The following is a 23,423-nucleotide window of genomic DNA, read 5'->3' as shown; positions in this document are numbered from 1 at the left end:
AAATGAACCCCCAAATCATACTTAAATCCATTGAAAAATTAAAAATTTGCAAAAAAGAAAAAATCTTTTAACAAGTGAAACTAAACCAATCTAATCATTTGCATCCTTGCAACATCAAGGTTTTAGATGCATTCATGCAAAGTTAGGAACACTTCATTTTTGGGAATTTAAAAAGAACTTCAAGTTTCCATTTCAAAAGGTTCAAAATCAACACTAAGTGCACACTAAAATCTAATTCAAACTCAAAGCATCAATCAAGGATAAAATGAACCTCATTTGCAAATATGTTAAAGTTCTTTTAAAAATCTCATGAAAACTAAGAGTCCTAAATGGTTGCCAAAATTGTCCTAAAAAGCTTTGTTATTTGTTCCAAACAAATGTCTTGTTGAAAAATCTTGAATGTTTCTTAGGTTTTTCATGCATCAAAACAATCTAGGAATATCATTTTTGGGCTTAAAACATGCAAACTAGAACACAAAATATCGAATAAAAAGCAAAGTCCAAAGAGTCATTTTCATTTTTGAGTCCAAAAACAATCTTGAATGATCTAAGGTTAAAACAAAGCACTTCAAAGTTCTTAAAACAAACACACAAAATCTCAATCTTGAATGCTCAAAGGAAAAAAACTTGAATGTTTAATCACTTGTCTTTGAATGCATGTTGCTAAACACACTCTTGAATGCTATGGATTAAAATCAAATTTTCTTTGAATGCATGATTAAAATAACAAATCCAATCTTGAATTCTAAGGATCAATTAACCATTGCAATATGAAACACTTCATTTGGGCATAAAAATTGGACAAATCTTGACGTGGAGGGCCTCCGGGCACGCGCTTGAAATCGAATCTCACACACCTTTGCTTTGGGCTTAAAACAAAATCACACCAACTCTTGAATGCTTTAAAGAAAATTAATCGATACTTGACGTGGAGGGCCTCCGGGCGCGCGAGTTTTCTTTTGTTGACCCTAACTCTTCTTATTGTTTGCATTCTTCGATTGATTTACTTTTGTTGGCGCTTCAAGTTGGAATTGAACATTGTCTCTCAAAAATGAGTGCTTGCAAAGTCTAGATCAGAAAACTTAAGCGTCAGTTGGTAAAAGAACAAGCGTGTTTTTTAGCCCAAGATCATCCAAGTCTTCTCTCCCCTTGTCGTCTTTCGAGGCCATCTTGGGTGCATAAGATTAGGATCCAAAATCTTGTCTTAGCTTTTTAGGAGGCCTGCTTGGGGATTTCATCACCCCTTGGGACGACCTCAACTCCAGCGTTCCGGCGGAGTATAAAAATTGGGAGGTGAATCCAAAGACACCTCTCTTGGGATCAAAATTTTGTCACTCAGGCTAAGCCTCAAGGAACTTTATACCCTTGAGAAGTGAAAGAGGAGAAGTGGGTTACCGCTCCTCTCGGCTGTGTGACATCTTTTTGGTTTCATCTACGGATTTGGGCCTCACGTACCTTGTGTATATCGAGGACTCCCTATCTAAACCAAATTTCATCCTTGTAGAAAGCTTCCTAGGATGTTGGTGTGTTTAACGTGCTTGCTCCAAACTTTTGTTTGCTTGTTTGTTCATAGCTTTTGAATGAATGCTTGCCAACTTTGGTCAAAATCCCAAAAAAGCAGAAATCTCCCAGCTCAAGGCATACTTAGCGTACTCACTGCCTCATCAAAAAATCATCCAAGCTCTCCCGCTGCAATCGAATCTATCTAGTTCCTTGCTTTAGAACAATCCCAAATCCAAAGTCCATCCAAATCATCCCCCTAGCCAGCTAGCAACCTAATCCAAAATCACCCAAGCCTTTAAAGAGTTGTTGTCACTTTGCCGAAATTTGCTATCCAATCAATCTATCCTACCAATCAACCAATCTCACCAAGGTTATCCCTTTGACAGAGCTTTGTCTAGGGTAATCTATCTTTGTCACTTGTTATCCCTCATCACCTTGAGCTAAAGGTTGGGATCCACAAGTGGTCAATCTCGTGTCATGCCATAGGATCACTAGTCTATCCTTAAGTTGACACAATCACCAAAAATCCTGCACATAGGAAAGCAAAACTCTCACTTTTTGATAGCATGCCCTTGAAGTCTTCCATCCACAAGAAAGCCAAAAATCTCCATCCAATCCTCCTTAGGTCTGTCATACAGCTTTGACTCTCCCTAGGAAATCTTTCATCAGCCAATCCAAAATCTGTACTTAATCCAAATCCAACCATGAGCTTCCGTGTTCATCCATATGCAAGACCCCATCCCCATCAAACTCACCATCAAAGCATGAAGTACCAATCCTATCATGATGTGTTTGGTCGCATTGTCCTTGCTCCCGCTACCTCCTATTCCAATGATGATGAAAATCTTGTTGACTATGACGGGTATATTGAAAGCCTTAGAAACATTCCCCCAAGCATCCCCCAAAATCCAAGAGTTATTCCAAACTATCTAGTCATGCCATCCGATATTCCAGCTTCCCCTCCATCACCCCATCAACCAAGCTTCCAATCTTCCACCCCCATCACACTAGCTATTCCTGTCAATCCACCTCCACCTTCAACACATGAGTCTCCAAGGAATCTCCTAGAGGAAATACAAGAAAAGTTGCCTCCAACAGTCGATAAGCCATGTCATCTAATCCAACCATGTGAAGTAGTCAATGATGAAGTTTCCCCATCTATAATATCACCTCCATCTCCCATAGCTATCATCCCCATACCATCCATCAAATTGCTTAAAATCCTTCCACTTCCCGCAAGCATCAAAATTCCACCACCTATCAAATCCCTCCAAATCCTATCCACATCGCCTCCAAGCATTTCCCAAATCTCTCGTAATGACCCTTATGCATCCATCTTCTACTCACCCATCTCCACTATTGAATCTCCCATCTATCCATCCGCTGCCTTTGAAGAATCCATCCCTTCACCTCCTATCGCACCATCCACTCCAAACCAATCCTATCAAGATCCTGCCCAAAAGCATGTTGAAATCCCCCAAAGCATAAATGAAGATATCATCGTACCATGTCTTCCATCCATAGTGCAGTCACGATCTCCTCCATCTCCAAAACCTCAAGCCATATCTCCTCCACTACAAGATATCTTGTCATCCCACCAGCTACATCAAGATCCTATCCTTCCATCTCCCCCACTCCATGCTTCCATCTTACCACCTATCCAAGCTATTCCACCATCTATAATCTACCCTCTTGGTTCACTTACATTCATCCACGGTGGCCCTCTCTCAGCAGAAGAATTAAGAATAGTATCTCCCCATTGCAATACACCTAATAAATCACTTCTACCATTTTCTACAAGCAAAAAGTTTCCTCAGCTTGTTCAAATGCTCAATCGATGGCATTATCAAGGTCAAGGTTTAGGACCACAAGAGCAAGGAATCAGAGAGCCTATTATTGCACAAAAAAATCTAGGATTTCATGGTCTTGGATATGTATCCAATGGCTCACCATCTAAAGGTGTTGGTACACCACACCCCCAAACCAAGCCTATCTCCAAGCCCACCATGCCAGCCTCCCATCACTCCTTCAAGAAATCTTATGTCATCCCCCCTCCACCATCTTTGCAACCAAAAACAACCTACCATATCCCCCCTTCATCCGCTAAATCCATTTTGGGTCCCTATGTCCCAAAATCTACCATCCTCCATCCTCCTATCAGCCATCATAAAAATCCTGTTCCATCCATTTCTATGCAAGATCAACAAAGCCACATATCAGGGCACATCATCCATCATCATCCCCCTACATGCTCTTTCATATCCTCTCCATCTCACAAAGCTTCTCCTAACCATCTTCCCAAAGCTTACCACAACAATGTAAATGCCAATTTCAAAATGCATAAAGCTAAAAATCCACATCCTAGGCAATCATATGTCTATTCTAAAAGACATACTCCAAAAAGGCAAAATCCAATCAAAGAATGCAAAACAATGCAAAAGCCTATGAAAAGAAAATCCAAAACCATGTGGATCCCCAAGAAAAAAGTTGAAACCCAATGCATAATGGCATCCACCATTGCTAATCCCCCATCTAGTGACTCATGTCCCCCATCTCCTAACTCCATCTTGGGTGCCTATATCCCCAAGCACGCTTCCACAAATCCTCCATCACGCCCGCATCTACCATCTATCCCCCATATGCTCTTTTCACACCCGTTCCAACATGTGCCAATGTTGCTCTTACAAGCATCCCCATATCATGCTCCTTTCCAACCTTTTCGTCCCTCCATCTCCTACCATCAATCCCATCTAATCCAATCTATTGCATAAATCACACATCCGGTGTACCAACAATTAGCAACAAAATTGAACATTCCAACAGCTAGTGAAAAATCCCAAAATAGCCAAAATAGCTGAAGAAAGCCAAAATCATTCCAGCTAAGTCCAAAGTCAAAAAGTCAAAAAAAGAAAAGAAAAATAAAGTGTCCACTGGTGAAAACTTGGCAATTCAAGCACCTTGGACAAGTACCATGATGAAAACTTGGCAAACAAGCGTCATGCGTAATCTTGCCATCCCTAGCTTAGCCTATCACCCTCATGCTTTTGGTCATCTCTTGACATCCAACTCCATCTTCCAATCTATCCACCTATCCTCCATCCTCCAGCTTCCATCTCACACCATCCACTAATCTTATGCAGCTTCAGCCAATCATCTCAGCTATCATCCATCTCCCTAGCCCCTTCAGCTTTTTCCATCCTAGCTTCAATCCTATCACATCCATCATAAGACCTCCTTCTGCATGTTATCTTCTGATTGGGGGCACTATATTCCTTGGAGATCTTGTCTTGTCCATCCTTCCTTGTCATTGGTATCTAGCTCTAGGCTATCCTCATGCAAACCCAATGTCATCTCTTTATATCCATCATAATCCTAGCTATCTACCATCCTATCCAGCCATCTCATCCTGCTCCTCTAGCTATCCTTGGTCACAAAATATCTCATCATCATTGGATGCATCCTGCCAAATCCATATCTTTCACTATCACCCCACCCTTAGCTTTCGCATCTTGCACAACATCGAACCATCCCGCTATCCTATCATCCTGAGCTTTTGCCTGCTTGTAACTATCTTGGTCCGTTAGCTTGTACCATATCTTGATTAGCTCACTTGTAAATATCTTGGTCTGTTAGCTTGTACATCCTCTTTAGCTTAGTACCATTGCATCTATCCAGCATTCGTGTCAGTTCATCCTTGATCAGCATCTTGCACCCATCGCACATCTTGGTTAGCTATTCCAATGCATCCTTTAGCTAGATTTCCTATCACCAAAGTGTTATCTTTCTTAGTTCAGCTTGCCAGACGCATCACTCATCCAAATCCACCAGCTTCGGTGCTCTCCGATAGGTCCTTGCAGGATATAGCTTTCCTCATGTCTGATCTTGGTCTGTTAGTACCTTGTCCTACCCATCTCGTTGGCAAACGGCTCTCTTTTGGATTTTCACTTTCTTTTGATTCGGGATCTTCCCTTTTGGGTCTTGAAGTATCTTTTCCAAGCAATCTCCTTGTTCCCTCCTCAAGGTTGCCACGATCTTCCATATCATGGTATGCTGCGAATGGGGCAATTAGAGCGTAAGGTCTTGATCAGGTCTTTCATTTGTTTTTCTTTTCTGCTTGTGGGTTCTCCAGTGTCGTTTCCACGCTGCTTCCTCTAGGATTCATGTGTGATGCTGGGGCAATCCTTGCTTGTTTGTTTTGAGTTAGTTTTTCAGTCCTTTGGATGGTTGGTGAAAAGGCCTTGATGTTCTTGGTAACCTTGGCAATTAACCAATAGTCCTATAGCAAATCTAGTGCTCAACTACATGGTGGTACTTCTCTTTGAAGTATCCCCTCGCTCAAAAAGCTTCAATGGTTTTCCTTCATCTCCATTATCCCCCATCCATATCCAGCATCTGTCTCTCCTACCCTAGCTGATGCATCAGTATCTCTTTGAATCACTCATCACTCTTAGCTTTAGGGATCCACAATCCTAGTATTAGGGATCCACCAATCCAAATCAACCCACCAAGCCTCATCCTTCGAGATCCACAATCCTAGTCCTAGGGATCTCCAAAACCCATCTTCCGCCAATCTAACTCTTTGAAATCCTGTTGCATCAGCTTTGTAATCCCCTCATCCATCTCCCTATCCTGGATTCCTTTTTATAGCGCTCTGCTCCTTCATCCTCCACCTTCCCTAAAGTCTTAAGCTTGTTTCCTCTTCTGCATCTGATTCTCCTTTATCATTCTCCCATAGTAAGAGTTTGAGCTAACTAAACCTCTTCTCTTAATCCAATTTGAGTCTCCTTGCTCATCCCAGATTCTTGTATTTTTCAAGAAGCCACCAAGCCTCGCTTTCTCTCCCCGCTGCCTTCTTGAGGGGGCATCTCATAGTCCATTCTCTCCTCTTCTGCTCTAGCCTTGGGCATCTTATTTTCTTATCTTTGATGTCATGCCACTTGCGGCATCACATCAAAGAGGGGCAAAATGTAGACACCTAAAAATCTTTTAGAAAATAAAGTATTTTTATTTTCTGAAAAATTCCTGATGACATCATCATTTATTAATTAATTAATTATTTAATTAATTAATTAATTAATTTTTATGCCATTAAATCCTTTTATCTTAATTAAAAAAAAATATTTAATTAAGGAATCCCTCCCAAAAATGTTTAAATCTTATTTAAACATTATTTCCTTATTTATTAATTATTTAATTAATAAATTGACCAAAAATCCTAAAATAAATAAAAAAATTATTTTTTTCCCAAAAGTTGGCCAATTTCCTTATGACCAATAACCTCTTCCAAAATCTTCTAATCCTTCTTTAATTTTGATTAAAGGCTAATCCCATCATTTCCTACCCCTAATCCCAACTCAAAATATTTAATTAAAATTAAATATTAATCCTCATGTTTATTAAAAAAGTTTTAATAAATATCTCCTCAACCCAAACCCTTGAAATAAATAAAATTTTATTTATTTACTAAAAATCTAATTTATCCTCACCCTAAGAAGTTCTAGACTCTTCTAGAAAGTCTTCATCCTCATCCTAGGAAATTCTAGACTATTCTAGAAAGTCTTTATCCTCATCCAAAATCTAGACTCTTCTAGAAGATGTCTTTAAACCTAATCCTAATCCCCTCCTAACCTTGTCACATTCCCTAAACATAGGTTAAGAATTACTAACCCAAGCTAAAGTTAACAAATATCTCCTCCTTCACCCACCCTCATTAAATGCCATCCACTTGCCTATCCCTAAGCTAATCCTAAACCATCCTAATCCATCCTCTAATCATTTGCACAAGCCTAAGCAAGCTTAAAACCTTCCTAATCAAGTCCAAGTCGAATTTGCTCTCATCACCCTCAAAATATCTCAACCATAAAACTTTATGAAGTCCACTAGGTCATAAATGACTCTTACAAGCCCTTTTATTGCTCTTACAAGTCATTATGAGGGTCTTTATGAAGATTTTATCTCTTGAGCCTCCTTTGTTGACTCATCCTTGCCCTTTCCTCCATCCTCTCACCATGTGACATGTGTCACTCCTTGATTGGCTATAAGGAAGCACAATCCATGTGCTCTCCTCTCATGCAATCTGAGCCCTCCATAAGCTTTTTCCCATCCTTGCATCTTAGCCCTCAATCCCTCAAGCCTCTTGCCTATAAATTGGATCCTTCCCCTTTGCAAAATAACACAATCCATGAAGTAAAGTTATAATGCTATTTTGAGAGCCAAATCCATACTAAAGCCATCTATCCACACTAAAAATCCACAATCATCCATTGAAGCCTTTGGAAGCATATTGAGCATACATCCTATCTATTTAGACAAAGCTACTCAACAAGAGAGCTTCTCATTGAGAGAGCCCATTAATGGCTCATATTCTCAATTGAGAGCTCATCTTAGTCTATCTTGAAGTTTATGAATTTTGTTTAGTTTGTAGAAGCTTTATTTAAATTTGGTTTCTATTAGCATACTAACATTGCTCATATACAGATATAACTTGGTGTTGCATTCAATGTAATCAAGCATGACTCTTGCCTCTAGGTTGAGTTCCTAATTGATTTTCATTCCTTCTATATATTTTATTGATTATTTGGTAGATGTTGGGGCCTTTAACACTCATCTCTTTTTTTTGTTCTCATTGTTCTTAATTTGAATGTTTTTATTGGGACATCTTGTGTGGGATCATAAATATATTTCCCATTGTATAAGCCTAAGCTTTCCTTTGTGTACATATCTATTGAATATTTTTTTATAATTTTATCTATTTTTAGTGATTTAATATTTATTTTTAACTCTTGATAAATGAAATTTTGTTTTAATAGTTTGTTAACCAATTCTAAAGATTTTCAGCCTTATTCCATTCTTTAAATGTGTTGAGCTGTCATTTTGCACGATGTTTAATGGCAGGAATCCTTTCAAACCCGTCTCTTGAAAAGTTAATCTAGGATCAACTCCAAGGTTCTAGGTGATCTTGTAACCTACTAGAATCCACTCAGTTGAAGATAAATGTGAGTTTTTATGAGAATGCCTTTGCTAGTTCTAAAATGATTCAGATAAGATGTAGAATCTACTTGCTATCTCAAAAGAATAACCATACAAAAAAAAAATCTATTTTTCTATTTTATGATGAATGTAATCTAACAATGTAGCTATATGAATTCTTGATCTAACCAAGGGGTTAGTAAAGAAAATAATGAAGATCAAGAAAATAACATGAAAAGTAAAATCCTAATAGACATAAGCCATAGAAACAACATGTCTGCAAGTTAATCCTTCAAAAAGATCGATGGGTAACCAATAAAAATAGGAGCAGCACTTCCTTAATTCCACTGATGCAATCGTTGATGGAAATTCAGTAACTGTAAGATGTTTCACTTTTCATCAAATCACAAGGCCATGGAAAGTGTACTCATGCGAGACAAAAAGCTATGCATGAACAATATGATGATCTCTTCTCGAACTAAGTATGTCAGTGGAGTTTGTAGACCCATAGCAAACACTAGAATTAATATATCACACAACTAGAATAACACAATAAAACTATTGGCTCAATTACACTTCATGAACATACATCCATAAAATATGACACACTTAAGCAAGAATCACTACACTCCAAATGTGAGCACCAACACCATATATTATTGCATCAAAATAATGACAGCCTAGAATACACTTTACATTCCTGAATTTATAAGAAATCCTCTCCTCCATTTGTGTTGAGAGTGAGAGATCTCTTTATGCAAAGATATGCTTCTAAACTAATAAAACAAATCTAATTATGTAAAAACTAACTATCTAATTGGTGCTTAGTAGGACTCCATCCATATTTATATCATTAAATAGATGCATGATCCTTTACATGTCTTAAAATAAAGAAAGCATGAGAAAATAAGAAGAAGAAAGCCTTTAGATGATGTAGGAGTGTTTATAAGTGCCAAAAATAGAAGTTCTATGTTTACGAGGCATCTGTAAGAGTTAAATTGTCATTAGAATGCATTTTTGATGCATGGAAAGCTCTAAATTTAGAACTAGTAGTTAACTATTGGCACACCTCTAACTTCTTTAAAAAATTCTGGCGCACCTCTGAAAAAGTGCACCTATGCATCTTGGAAGCATGTTCAAAAACATGCAAAATTTCACTAAGTGTCAAAATTGAAATTTTGGCTTCTGGGTTTTGTTCCCCTTTATACTAGAGCTATATCTAGATCTTTGCCCTTGAATTTCTTGATGATCTTAGTGACTTGAGATTCATCTAGCAAGTCTAAGGCTTCATATTTGTCTTTCACTTTCTACCTGTAGTTGCCCACCTTGATGTGAATCTTTGCAAAATCTCTGAGTTTTACATCCAACTCTAGCAATGCTTCTTTTGTCCTAAATGCCTAATGTCATCATCATTAGAAGCTTCCTCAAAAATTTTCCAAAATTACTCAACTACTACCTCTACCTTTATTAATTTATCTCTTGCATCATCCTCAAAAATTTCTAAACACACATCACTATAATGTTTTTCTGCCTCCAAAATTTTCACTTGAGTTTGATCCTTAAGCTTGTGAATCTCCACATGTAATGTTTCCATTACCTTATGGCCATCTACAATTTTCTCTATCGAATCATTAATTTTATTTAACTCCTCAGTTGTATATAGCCCCATCAACATACGATACATTTTTCCTTGGATTGATTGTAATGCTTGCAAGTCTTTCCCCCAAGTATGTATTTCATCCATCAAACCAAAATCTTCATTCAAAATGGCCACTAACCTATCCCCATTATCCTTCATAATGTGTAATAGTTTCAGGTTTCCTTCTATAATTTGTACCCCTTTTTCCTCAAAACTTTCTCTCCACTACTAACAAGCTCTCAAAAATGGGCCTAAATATACTACACCCTTATCCCTTCTCTCTAGTATTGTATTCAAGTTTTCCTCAAGATTTTTCAAAATAAGAGGACCAACAACTTCATTTAGATATCATTTTAGGATTTCATTTTGTCTCCAAAGTGTTATAAATTTTTCCCCATCCTGTTCTAAGCTCTTGAACACTTCTTTAATTCTTGTTGTGACCATCAGCTTAGCCATGTCCAATGTAAGTTTACCAAGCATGACCTCCCTGATCTGATAATCCCTTGGAGTCAACTCTTCAACATTTGTATGAAAAGGAGGGATAGCCATGTGAGAATATAAGTCCTATTTCTAATCACTCATGATGAAGGCTAAAGCTCATGCATCCTTTGGCGATAACTCTAGTTTCCTTAGAACTTCAATTAATTCCATCCTATCCTCTTCCTCAGTGGTGAATTGCTGCCCTCTAATGACCTCTTTTTTCAGCCATCTTGGCACATGCTCTATGGGGGATTTACCTTTCGAGGATGAAGGAGTTTTCTCTTCTATGCTCTTCCCCTTATCTCCCCTTTCTAGAGTCCTTTCCTTTTGTAAGAGATCTACACTAGGAGTATTTGTATCTATGGAGTCCACAGTTCTCACCTATGTATCTTGAGAAGTTTGTTGAGGTTGCTCACTTATTTGTGTCCTTCTTCTTACACATTATCAGTGGATACTTATTTTCACTCTTCCTCTTGTTCTTCTTGAACCTATTCTCCTTCGGTGTTCGGATGAAGAGGATTATCCAATCCCTTATCTACACAAAGCGTGACTTTCACTGGGGGTGGTGAGGCTACTTCGAGTCCCTATGGCTATGGTGGTAATTGACTCCAATCCTCCTACTAAGGTTGATTAGTTGGAGTATCTTTGATTTTTTCTCCCACCAATTTAGTACCAACTAGAAAGAAATCAAAATCTGATATCTTAAAGACATCATTCCCCTCAACATCTTGTTCATCTATCCATTGTTGCCTTTCATCTTCAGAGTTTATAGATTGAATAGCCTACTCAAGAATGAGTGGTGGTGTGATTGCAGAGCTTCTTCTCCATTCTGATTCTCTGGCTCTAGCAACACGAGTCCTCTAGTTCAAAGGTAAGTTATCCTCTTTGTCCTCAGCATCCTCTTCTTCCTCTTCTTTTGGGATAGCTTTCAAGACCAATGGAAAAATAATCACTCTCCTAATGAACCTTTGTCTCCTCTTGACCAATGTTTTAATATTTATTTTCTTAGTAGCAGAAGGGGAGGCCTATACCTCTTGTTGAGGTGGAGACACCTCTTGCACTTCTATTTTAACTCTTTTCTCTTGTTCAGCTAGCTGCACTTGAGGATTGTCTTGGGCTTGTGTGGCTTCTAGATTCTTGGACCCTTATACATTTTCTTCTCCTTCCTTGGAGGTGCTTGAGTTTCTTCCTCTTATGGCTCGACTTGTTGAGGAGAAGTACTCTTCCTCTTTCCTTTACCTTTACCTTTCTAGGCCCTATAATATCCAACTTGTATGTTAGGTTGGTGTACTATTTCTAGCCTCACAATGGATTGAGTTGTAAATGTAGGTAGTATAAAATTAGCTCCTTGACCTCTTGCTAGGTAGGCTTGGGTGTGAAAGACTATAGCTTGAGGAATTGGGTCCAACTTGAAAGGTCATTTGATCAAATACTTTGTCAATTTGATAATGTGTCTAGCCCAAAGATTAATGTCTGAGTTTTCTTCCTTATCAACCTCATCATTCATGATAGGTTGATCACCAATTTTGTCCCTATTGAACAATGCATCAAGGATATCTTCAGTATCTTGTTGCACAACCTTTAAAGGAACCTTAATCTTCAAAGCATTGGTTGCCAGATAGAGAGTCATCCTACAATATTCCCTTATATAGATATTGTAGTCATCTACTGCATTCATCCAGTGGTCTTCAACTATATCTTCATACTAAAATATCTTACCAGCCAAGTACTGCACTTTACCAATGTTATCAAAATAAGGCCAAGGAGAATTATACTCATCCAAAGCATATTGATCCCATTCAAACTCAAAAGATGGAATATCTTTTCTCTGATCCACATAGAATGGTCCTATCATAATGGTCCACACCTGTGTTACTTTGTGTTGCCTTCGTACTCTATCATATGCAAACAAGAGTTGTCGAGCAATCTCCAATAGTATTAGTCTGTCACTTGGGTATCTAGGGAGTTTCTTTGGATTGATCATTGTACCTGCTACCCTCAAATATGTGAATGTTTGGTACTGGATGTAATAGGCTCCAACCTCTAAAATCTTAACCACTACCTCCTCTGAAATCCTCTTCACATAATCCCCCTCAATGAACTAGATTATTGAGAATATAGATGCATCATTCACAATCCTATATTCCTTGTTGTGCTCTAAAATCTTCTTTTTCACTAGCTAGGGATATACGATATAGGGTCATGCATTTGATCTTGCATACTAGCCTTCTTATAAAGTCTTGGATAATCTATTGACCTTGTAGCTAACAAGCATACCAAATATGATGTCATATAGAACTCCCAATTATTCTTAACCACCACTAGCTGCTCACCCAGGTTTTCACTAAGAATAGAAGGCCAATCAATTGGCATCTCCACTATTTTGATCGTCTCAATAAAATGCACCATCCAAATATTCAAATGTCCCAATATTGGCAATCCCATGACTCTACTCGAGAGTATGATTGAATACCCAGATCTTCCTTCATGTCATATCCACTTTCCCTACTTTCCATCCTTGAGGAGTCTTCTCAATGAGGTATGAAGACTGGACAATCTCAAAAGCTTCATCTATATGTTCCTTGTATCATCTCTTTACTTGTTGATAGATTAATCTAATGAATTGATCTTCCCTCAAGAGATGGAACACCTTTTCTATATTATTGGGTCGAAGATTTAGGACAATCTCTCTAGTTATGCTCTTCACTATTGTTTCTTCACGAACATAGTTTTCCATGAGTGCCATAATAAACTCTAAGGATTGCACTGCTACTAGGTGTGATGCTACACTGACAAGTCTTGATTGGATCAAAGAAGATATCATTGGAGACCTTTTTTTTGGTTTGTTACATAGTGTGAGGAATGCATCCAAATTTGTGTGACCTAGTTCAGTGTCCTAGATCTCTGATTAATCATCTTGGAAACATGATTTTGTTGGAACATCCTAAAACTTGAACACTATGGGCTTTGGGATCATCTTCCCAACAAGTGAGGATGATGAAGAAGCCATTGAATTGACATAAAATGACGTCCATTAGTCTGAAGTTGAAGTAAAAGTCAAACCCTAATAATGATGTAAACAAAACCTAGATACCTTAAAAGACAAAAATACCTAAAAACTTGATTTGTACCCCTCGAATGCAAAAACAATGCGCACTTGGCACACCTCTGAGGTGCACCTAATGTGCATTTACCTTAGTAAAGTTTTCCAATACATGGGGTGGGTAGCAGCACACCTCAAGGGGTGTATTGATGTGCACCCTATGATATACTTAGCGAAGACAAGGGTGTTTTTATATAGGTGTGCATTTGTGCACATAGAAAAGTGCATAGTTGCATACCTATAATAAAAGTGTTAGTGGATTTTTTAGTTTTTTTTTTAAAATTATGTGAAGACAAAAGGTGCACAGCTATGCACCTTTCTTGGTGATTAACTTGTTTATGTTTCTGTAACTAAATGGAGCAAAGGAGGGGTGATGTACACCTCTATTGGTGCAGTTTTGCGCTTGACTGAAGCTGAAGGAGTAAAAATGAAATGGGGAGCGAAAGGGGTCCCCAGGTTTTATAGACCCAGGACCCAGCACACCCCTTGGTGGTGTGTAGCTGCACTTCTATGCATCACCAAGGGTGATGCCTTTATACTCTTCTTTGCCACACTAGCACACTTGGGGAGGTGCCCTGGTGCACCTTTTTCTTTGTAAACATGACTCATCCTCAAAAATAATGATTTATGGCATCTAAGTCCTCAAACTAGGACCCAAATTGACCAAAAATAATAGATAAAACCCTAAGAAAGACTCAAACCCCAAACTAGGGTTCTAAAAAGATAAAAAATTAAGTAGGGGGTCCTCATTTCTAAATGAAATGGGGTGTGCATTGTGAAATCACAACAAATAGCCCCAAAAAAAAGGAAGAAATGACAAAGGCATTTCTTCATCAACAAATATTCTTTCAACATGTGTCCAACACGAACTAAATCCTGGATACTGCAAGCATATTTCAAGTCTCTTTATAGTCAAAACCTTTGAATCTCAAATCTCCAAGTTTAGTGTGTGTTTAGTGTATTCATTTCCTTTGACATCTCAAAATTTAGTCTATCAAAAATTTCCAACAACTTGGAAACAATCTTCCACCTCGTCTGATCCATTCATCGGGAATCTTCACGAAAGTTGTTTATCAATCCTTTGTCTGACTAGATGAGAGAATTAGTTCTGAAGGCTCTTAGGAAGTTAACAATTTTCATTTGAAGTCCTAGGTAATCTTCTTGAATACTAGCTTCACCTAGCTCATAATGTCATCATTTTGATCTTTTGAAGAAGCAATTGTTTTGATACTGGAGAGTTTATTTAGAGTGCATATCCCTTTAGCCAAATTACCTTTCTTGGACTTTATAGAATCCTTCATTCTTCATACCTTAATTTTTTATTTTCTTTTTGTATCTTGACCACACTTAAACTATGTAGCCAAGACATTGGTGTCATTTCTCAAATTTGATAATTTGTGCACATCCCTTGTGTTCCTCTTTTAAGAACTTTTTAGAAACTCTCATGCCAAACAACAATCTTAGAACTTCCTTCCAGAAGACCCTTCTATTTGAACCAGTGAATTTTGGACTATCCCTTGCTATCTTCAACCTTGATTTGAAAATACCTAAGTTAATCAATCTTGAAATTTGAAGAGTGTTGAAAAATCCATTCCTCCATTGTTATCAGAAACAAAATAATAAAAATGTTTTGACAAAGAAATACCTCTTCCCAAAAATTTGGAACCAAAAGAATGGTTATTAGGATATGTCAAGGTAAAATATTGAGTGCACCTACCCCCTAGACTAACTCAACTTTGAAAACAAACACACGACTGAAAGAAAACACACAACCAAACACATTTGCAGAAATAAACACACTTGCAAAAATGATTTTTTTTTTTTATTCTTTTAGGCTTCAAAGTAATGTTTCAAAAATTTCTCATTGATTGGCAATGAAACCAATTCCCCCTGTAAGAAACTCAGCCTAAAAGTGTTTTCTCCCAGAATTTCTATGATCTAATAAGGATTGATCCACAAGGGTTGAAACTTAGTGTGGCTACCCAGATTTTCTTTTGCCTTGTCCCAGAGTAGAACAAGGTCAAATATTCTAAAATTCTTTATCATGGCCCTCTTGTTGAACCACCTCTTGATGACAGCTTGATGTTTAGCCATATGCTCCAAAGCAATTATCCACTTTTCATCCATCTCTAAAAGATTCATCAATCTGATTTGTACTCTATCAGCATCTTCAACATAACCACTCATGAACTTCAAAATAGGAATCCTGAGGTTAAGTGGGAATATTGGCTCTTACCTATAGATAAGTAGATATGGAGATCTCCCCAAAGCATTCTTGACCCTAACTCGGTCTGTAGATAAAGCATATTTAAGTTGTGTATGTCAATCTTTGGAATTCTCCTTCAACAAACGTCTTATTTTTGTGATTAGGTTTTTATTTTTAGATTCAACTACACCATTTCCTTGTGGATAATAATTTGAAGAGAACTTGATAATAACCTGATTTTCCAGTGCCCATTGAGTTAAGAATACTGATACAAAAGCCAATCCATTATCATACACTAGGGAGAATGGCATCTCAAATCTAGTAATAATGTGTTCTTTCAAGAAGTTTATAACCACCTTAGTTGTGCGATTTTTGAATGTCTTTGCCTCTGCCCAGCACGTACAGTAATTAGTAGTTATAAGAATAAAAGTGTGCCCAATTGACGATGGTGGGCTTACTAGACCAATAAAATCCAGCTCCCACTTTGCAAAGGGGTGTATGTCGAACACTAGTTGTAATGGCATTGCATGTTGTCTTTCTCTATTAGCACTAGTATGAAAAATATGACAAGTATGCACATGCTCAAAAGTATCTTTGAATATCATGGGCCAGAAATAACCCGATCTTAAAATCATATGAGTAGTTGATTCTTCTGAACCATGTCCTATACCATACTTATCATGAAATTTTTCCAAAACTTCTTTTACTTCCTCACGTCCTAAGAATTTTAGGTAAATTCCTTCATAGTTCCTTTTATATAATTTTCTATCATGCAACATGTAGGATTCACACTTCATTGTGAGTCCCCTATGCTATGAACTATTCATCCAATTGGGATACTGATTTTGTAAAAGATAGTAAACAATATCCTAGTACCAGACATCTGTTATTACACCTTGATCAATATCAACTTGAGATACTTTGATCTTTTTCTGATCTCCCACATCTATTTCATCATCAAATCTGAATTTCTTTTCATCTTTGATTTGGTTATCCACTATCATTTTTGATAATCCTTGGCCTCTTACTAGCTTCATGGGTTGAATCTCTAAATCAAATTCTCAAAGGATTGCCATCCATTTCCCTCGTCTTTCACCAAGTTCATTTTGCATCAACAATGTCTTAACCACTAGATCAAGTACAATCACATATACCTTGCTCCTCAGTATATAATGGCAAAAAATCTTTACCACTTTGATTAAATAAAAAGACTATTTGTCAAGGTTAAAATAGTTTAACTCAACATTTTTTAGAGGGCAACTCATAAAAGCAATGGGCCTTTGATCTTCCTTTTTTTTTCTTTTGTGTAAGAATCCTAGCACATGAGTATTCAGAAAAAAAGAATATATTTTGAAAGGTAGTCCATAATATGGACTCACCATTACTAGGGCCATGGAAATGGCCACTTTGATATCCTCAAATGATTTCTTGATCTCTAGAACCCATTTTTTTTTAGCTCCCTTTTCGAGCAAATCATTAAGGGGATAAACTATCTCTGCAAACTTGCTTATGAATTTTTGCACAAAATTTATCTTCCCAAAGAAAGACTTAAGTTATTTTCCACTATGAGGAGGTGATAACTTTAGATTAGCTTCAATTCTATTCGGATCAATGGAGATTTCATCTTCAAAGATGATATGACTTGGGAGCTTTCCTTTAGTAACCCAAACGAACATTTCTTAAGATTGAGTGATATGTCATATTTACGACATCTATTGAATACCTATCTTAGATCAGCAATGTGGGTTCTTCAATCCTTTGAAAAGACAGTTAAATCATCCATGTAGATGACTATACACTTGTTTATTAATCCCTTAAAAGCTTCATCCATGGCTCGTTGAAATGTAGCCCCTGCATTAATTAGCCCAAAAGGCATTCTTTTATAAGCAAAAGCCCTCCATTTAGTCATGAAGCCCTTTTTATCCTATCTTGTTCATCAACCATTACTTTATTATATCTCAAATATCCATCCAAGAAAGACATTATCTTCAAACCATTGACAATTTGTAAAACCTCATCTAGTGAAGGAAAAGGGTAGTTGTCCTTTTGAGATGCAAGGTTCAAGTTATGAAAAATCCATGCAAAGACTAATCTCTTTGGTCTTTTCCACACAGGAACCAAATTAGCCACCCACATAGAATGGGGAATGGGGAAGATGATCTTGGCATCAAGCAACTTCTTAATTTCCTTCATTATCAATGGTTCAGTGATAGGATTAACAGATCTTTGCCTTTAGCAGAAAGGTTTGGCATCTAGTATCAATGGAATGTCATATGTAATAATCTCAAGATAATACATCTTTAGCTCTTCATAGCTCCAAGTAATGACATCCTTATACTCAGTAAGTAATTTGAGCATATCTTCCCTTTCCTATGGATTGCATGCCTTTCTGACCCTTACCATTCTAGGATCATCATCAATACCCAAGTTGTATGAGTCGCATTCCTTGATCCCCTTTTCTTTGACCATTCTTTTTTTTAGTGTTGATTCATCACGATCAAAAATGTGTTCTAACTCAACCATTCCCTTAGGAATATAGGATCTCATCTTCAAGTTCATCATCCTTAGGTTTTTTGTCTAGAACATCATCAATTTCTTGCCCTTTAAAGTGGCCATTGCACATGATAAATTCGAGTATATGATGATCATTCTAAAAGAATTGTAAGTTTGTAATATTGTCTGGGATAGATGGGGTAGTAACCAACTCTACTAAAAAATCTTTTTAATTTCATTCTCTCAATTGGTTGTAATGCACTAGCTGATATAGAGATAGCATCTACTACCATGTTTTTCCTCCTTGTAATTGACTTTATATTGAAAGCTTCAAAATATTCTATTAAATCCCATACCCTTTTCCTCTAAGCAAGCAATGTCTTATCATTACAAGAATATATCAATTTTACTTGTCTTATAACCAACTGAGAATCTCCCTCGACTATGAGAGTTGTGATTCCTTTTTCTAGTGTGAAAAGAAGTCCTTGGATCAATGCTTCTTACTCTACAACATTATTTGTACATTTAAATTGTAATCAGTATGCTACATAGAAAGACTTTCCTTTTGGGTTGATCAACTCAAAACTTGCACTGGCTCCTAATTTGCATTTGGAGCTATTGAAGTGAAGTGTCTAGATTGGATCATCTTTGGGCTTTCTAACCTTATGCCTATGCATCCTTAGATTTTCTTTCACTTGGGCCTGGAAGGATTTTTTTTTGGGAATCCACTATAGTCTTTCACGAGGTGGACTTGATAATTTTCCATTGTTACTCCTTGATAGAGGAAGTGTATGTTTTTCTTGTTTGTCCTGAATTTCCCCTATCAATTCTGTAATTTTGTCCACTTTGGGTTTAGGATGGATGACTACTGAAGTCCATCCTTAACCTTTCACGTACCATCTTCTTCTTTAAATTTTGATCATTCTAGGTGGAGGAGAAGAAAAACCCCCACCATCTAAGGAGGTATCACTATACGATTCATTTAGATCTTCAATTTCCTCTTCAAACTTTTTCACAAAGTTAGATATGTTTATAGGATCCTAATTTTCTATAGGTTCATCTTTTGGAATGTTACCACTATTAACTTCCATCATCTGAGTCAACACCTTAGCAATTTCCTCTTGGCAAGATTAGCATTTGAACTTTGAATGACTAACTTTATGCAATCAAAAAAATCCTCGAAGAAGGAGGATACTGGGGTCAGCTTCTACTCCTAAACATTGTAAGTTAGCCATCATGTTGTATATGAATTGTGTTTATGTTAGCCATCATGTTGTATACGAATTGCATTACAATCTCATCCTTTGGGATTGAAATCCTAGATTTTACATCTTGTTCATCTAATATTTTGGTTGAAGTTGTACCAAAATCCATCACCTTGTAAGAGCCCAAATTTGTTTGTAAGAATGCCACCTCATTCAAAGCATTGTATTCTATAATCATTATTTTTAATTTTGGCTCTGCATCTATCTTGATTTGATTATTCAACCCTTTCCATGGTAACCATAACTAAGTAAAATCTATATAAAACCATCCTCTTAGGCATTTGGTCCATATTTTTCTGGGATATCAACCACATGTATATCAATGATGTATTAAATTTAGGGATCAATTATACCACTATTCGACTGGAGGGTTGTGGAGTGACTCCTAACCCTTGTGTTATCGATAGTAGCATAACATTACAAAAGGCCTCTAAATAAATTAGGAAATTATGAAGATCCTTCCCATATATCCTAATTCTGAGCGAAAATTGTGGCACCTCAACCTTATCTTTAAACATAGTTGGCATTGCAAAGTCGAAAAGAACCTATCATAGATGGAATTCCTCCACCATTACAACCAACTCCTCCCAATCCTAGAGCAATTAATAATATGGTACTAGTCAAGCCACCATATGGAGGACAACAAAATTAGAATAAAGAAAATGTGCCAACAATCTTGAAAAATCCTACTTGGTCTACTAAAAAGTATAGTGTGGTGGAAAATTTGAAATGAACAAAGGCCAACATGTCTATGTTTTACATGCTACAAAATTGTTCTCATCAACGAGAGGCATTAATGAAAACTTTTGATCACACAAAGGCACCCATAATATGAGTACTATTCCTCAAAAGATAGTGTGTCGACAAGTCAATGCTTTAGAGGCAATGCCAACTATGTTTAAAGATAAGGTTGAGGTGCCACAATTTTTGCTTAGAATTAGGATATATGGGAATAATTTTCATAATTTCCTAATTGATTTAGAGGCCTCTTGTAATGTTATACCACTATTCAATTGGAGGGTTGAGGAGTGACTCCTAACCTTTGTGCATCATCCTCAAAAATATCTAAACATGTATCACTATAATGTTTTCTTGCCTCCAAAATTTTCTCTTGAGTTTGATCCTTGAGCTTGTGAATCTCCATGCATGTAATTTTTCCATTACTTTATTGTAATTTTTAATTTTCTCTATCCAATCATCAATTTTATCTAACTCCTTAGCTATATACACCTCCATCAACATACGATACCTTTGTCCTTTGATTGACTTTAATGCTTGCAAGTCTTTGCCCCAGGTATCTATTTCATCCATCAAACCAAAATCTTCATTCAAAATGGCCACTAACATATCCACATTATCCTACATAATGTATAATAGCTTCAGGTTTCCTTCTATAATTGTACACCTTTTTCCTCAAAACTTTCTCTCCACTACTAACAAGCTCTCAAAAATGGGTCTAACTATACTGCACCCTTATCCCTTCCCTCCAGTGTTTCATTCAAGGTTTCCTCAAGATTTTTTGAATTCAGAGGACCAACAACTTCGTTTAGATATCCTTTTGGGATTTCATTCTATCTCCGAAGTGTTATCAATTCTACCCCGTCTTGTTTTAAGCTTCTGAACACTTCTTTAATTCCTGTTGTGACCATCAACTTAGTCGTGTACAACGTAGGTTTCCCAAGCATGACCTCCATGATCTGATAATCCCTCAAAGTCAATTCTTCAACATCTAGATGTGGAGGAGGGATGGCCATGTGAGAAAATGAGTCCTAGTTCTAATCACTCATGATGAAGGCTAATGCCTGGACATCTTTTGGCAATGACTCGGGTTTCCTTAGAACTTCAACTAATTTCATCATATCCTCTTCCTTAGTGGTGAATTTTTTCCTTTTGTTTCTAATGACCTCTTTTCTTAGCCATCTTGGAAAATGCTCTATAGGGGAGTTACCTTTCGAGGACGAAGGAGTTTTCTCTACTATGCTCTTCCCTTATCTTCCCTTTCAGGATTCCTCTCCTTTTGCAAGAGATCTGCACCAAGAGCCTCTATATCTTTGGAGTCCATGGTTCTCATCTCTGTATCTTGGGAAGTTTGTTGAGGTTGCTCACTTATTTTTCCTTCTTTTGACACTTCATCAGTCTTGTTATACTTGAATCTGTTCTCCTTCGATGTTTGGAGAAAGAGGAGTAGCCAATCCCTTATCTACACAAAATGTGACTTGCACTAGGGATGGTGGAGCTACTTTGGGTCCATGTGGCTCTGGTGGCAACTGAATCCAATCCTCCTACTAAGGTTGATTAGTTGGAGTATCTCTGATTTTGTCTACCACCAATTCAGTACCAACTAGCATGAAATCCAAATTTGACATCTTAAAGACATCAGTCCCCTCAACATCTTGTTCATCTATCCATTGTTGAATTTCATCCTTGGAGTTTGTAGATTGAATAGTCTACTTAGGAATGGGTGGCAGTGTGATTATGGAGCTACTTATCTATTCTAATTCTGTGGCTCTAGCAAGCCGAGTCCTCTAGTTCAAAGGCAAGTAATCCTCTTTGTCCTCATCATTATCTTCTTCCTCTTCTTCTAGGATAGCTTCTAGGACTGATGGGAAAGGAATCACTCTCCTAATGACCATTTGTCTCCTCTTGACCAAAGTTTTAATCTTTCTTTTCTTAGGAGTGGAAGGGGAAGCATGTACCTCTTATTGAGGTGGAGACACCTCTTGCACTTCAGTTTCAACTCCTCCTTGCCCTTGTTCAGCTGGTGACACTTGAGGATTATCTTGGGCTTGTGTGGTTTCCACATTCTTGAACCCTTGTACATTTTCTTCTCTTTCCTATGGAGGTTCTTGAGTTGCTTCCTTTTTTGGCTCAACTTGTTGAGGAGAACTCCTCTTTCCTTTATCTTTACCTTTCTGAGCCCTATAATATCCAACTTGTCTGTCAAGTTGGTGTACTATTTCTGGCCTCAAAGGGAACTGAGTTGTAAATGTAGGCATTGTAACCTTAGCTCCTCGACCTCTTGTTGGGAAAGCTTGGGCATTAAAGACTACCACTTGAGGAATTGGATCCAAGTTGAAAGGTTGTTTGATCCAATCCTTTGTCAATGTGATAATGTGTCTGGCCTAGTGATTAATGTTTGAGTTTTCTTCCTTATCAACCTCAACATTCATGATAGGTGAATCACCAATTTTGTCCCTATTGAATAATGGATCAAGGACATCTTCAGTATCCTATTACACAACCTTTAAAAGAACCTTAATCTTCAAAGCATTGGTTGCCAGATAGAGAGTCATCCTACAATAATCCCTTATATGGATATTGTAGTCATCTATTGCATTCATCCAATGGTCTTCAACTACATCTTCATGCTAAAATATCTTACCAGCCAAGTGGGTGATCCCACAATAATGGGTTCCACTTTTTGACCAATTTTGACACTGAAATCAATATTTTTGCAACAAACGTCACGTTCAAGTGACTATATCTCCAAAACTATAAATAATTTCAAGATGACATAAGCTAGTGATTTTGAGTACTTTGTTCCTACTTTGTAACCATATTTTTTAATCTAAAAAAAAAATTATTTATGTCAATTTTTTTTATCTCCTTCAAAAAGTGGTACATAATAAAATTCAATATTTTAAAAAGTGGCAGTCCGTTTGACACACATAACTTTTTTTCTAGAAATGATAATGAAGTAATTCTTTCGATGTTAGATTTGTAACGTCAATATCCAGAGGATACATTTGGTTTGATTTATTTTGG

The sequence above is a fragment of the Cupressus sempervirens genome, chromosome 2 (genome assembly GCF_028749045.1).
Source record: "Cupressus sempervirens isolate cs-2001-9-10 chromosome 2, ASM2874904v1, whole genome shotgun sequence".
NCBI lineage: Eukaryota > Viridiplantae > Streptophyta > Pinopsida > Cupressales > Cupressaceae > Cupressus > Cupressus sempervirens.
This window is presented reverse-complemented; position numbering follows the sequence as displayed.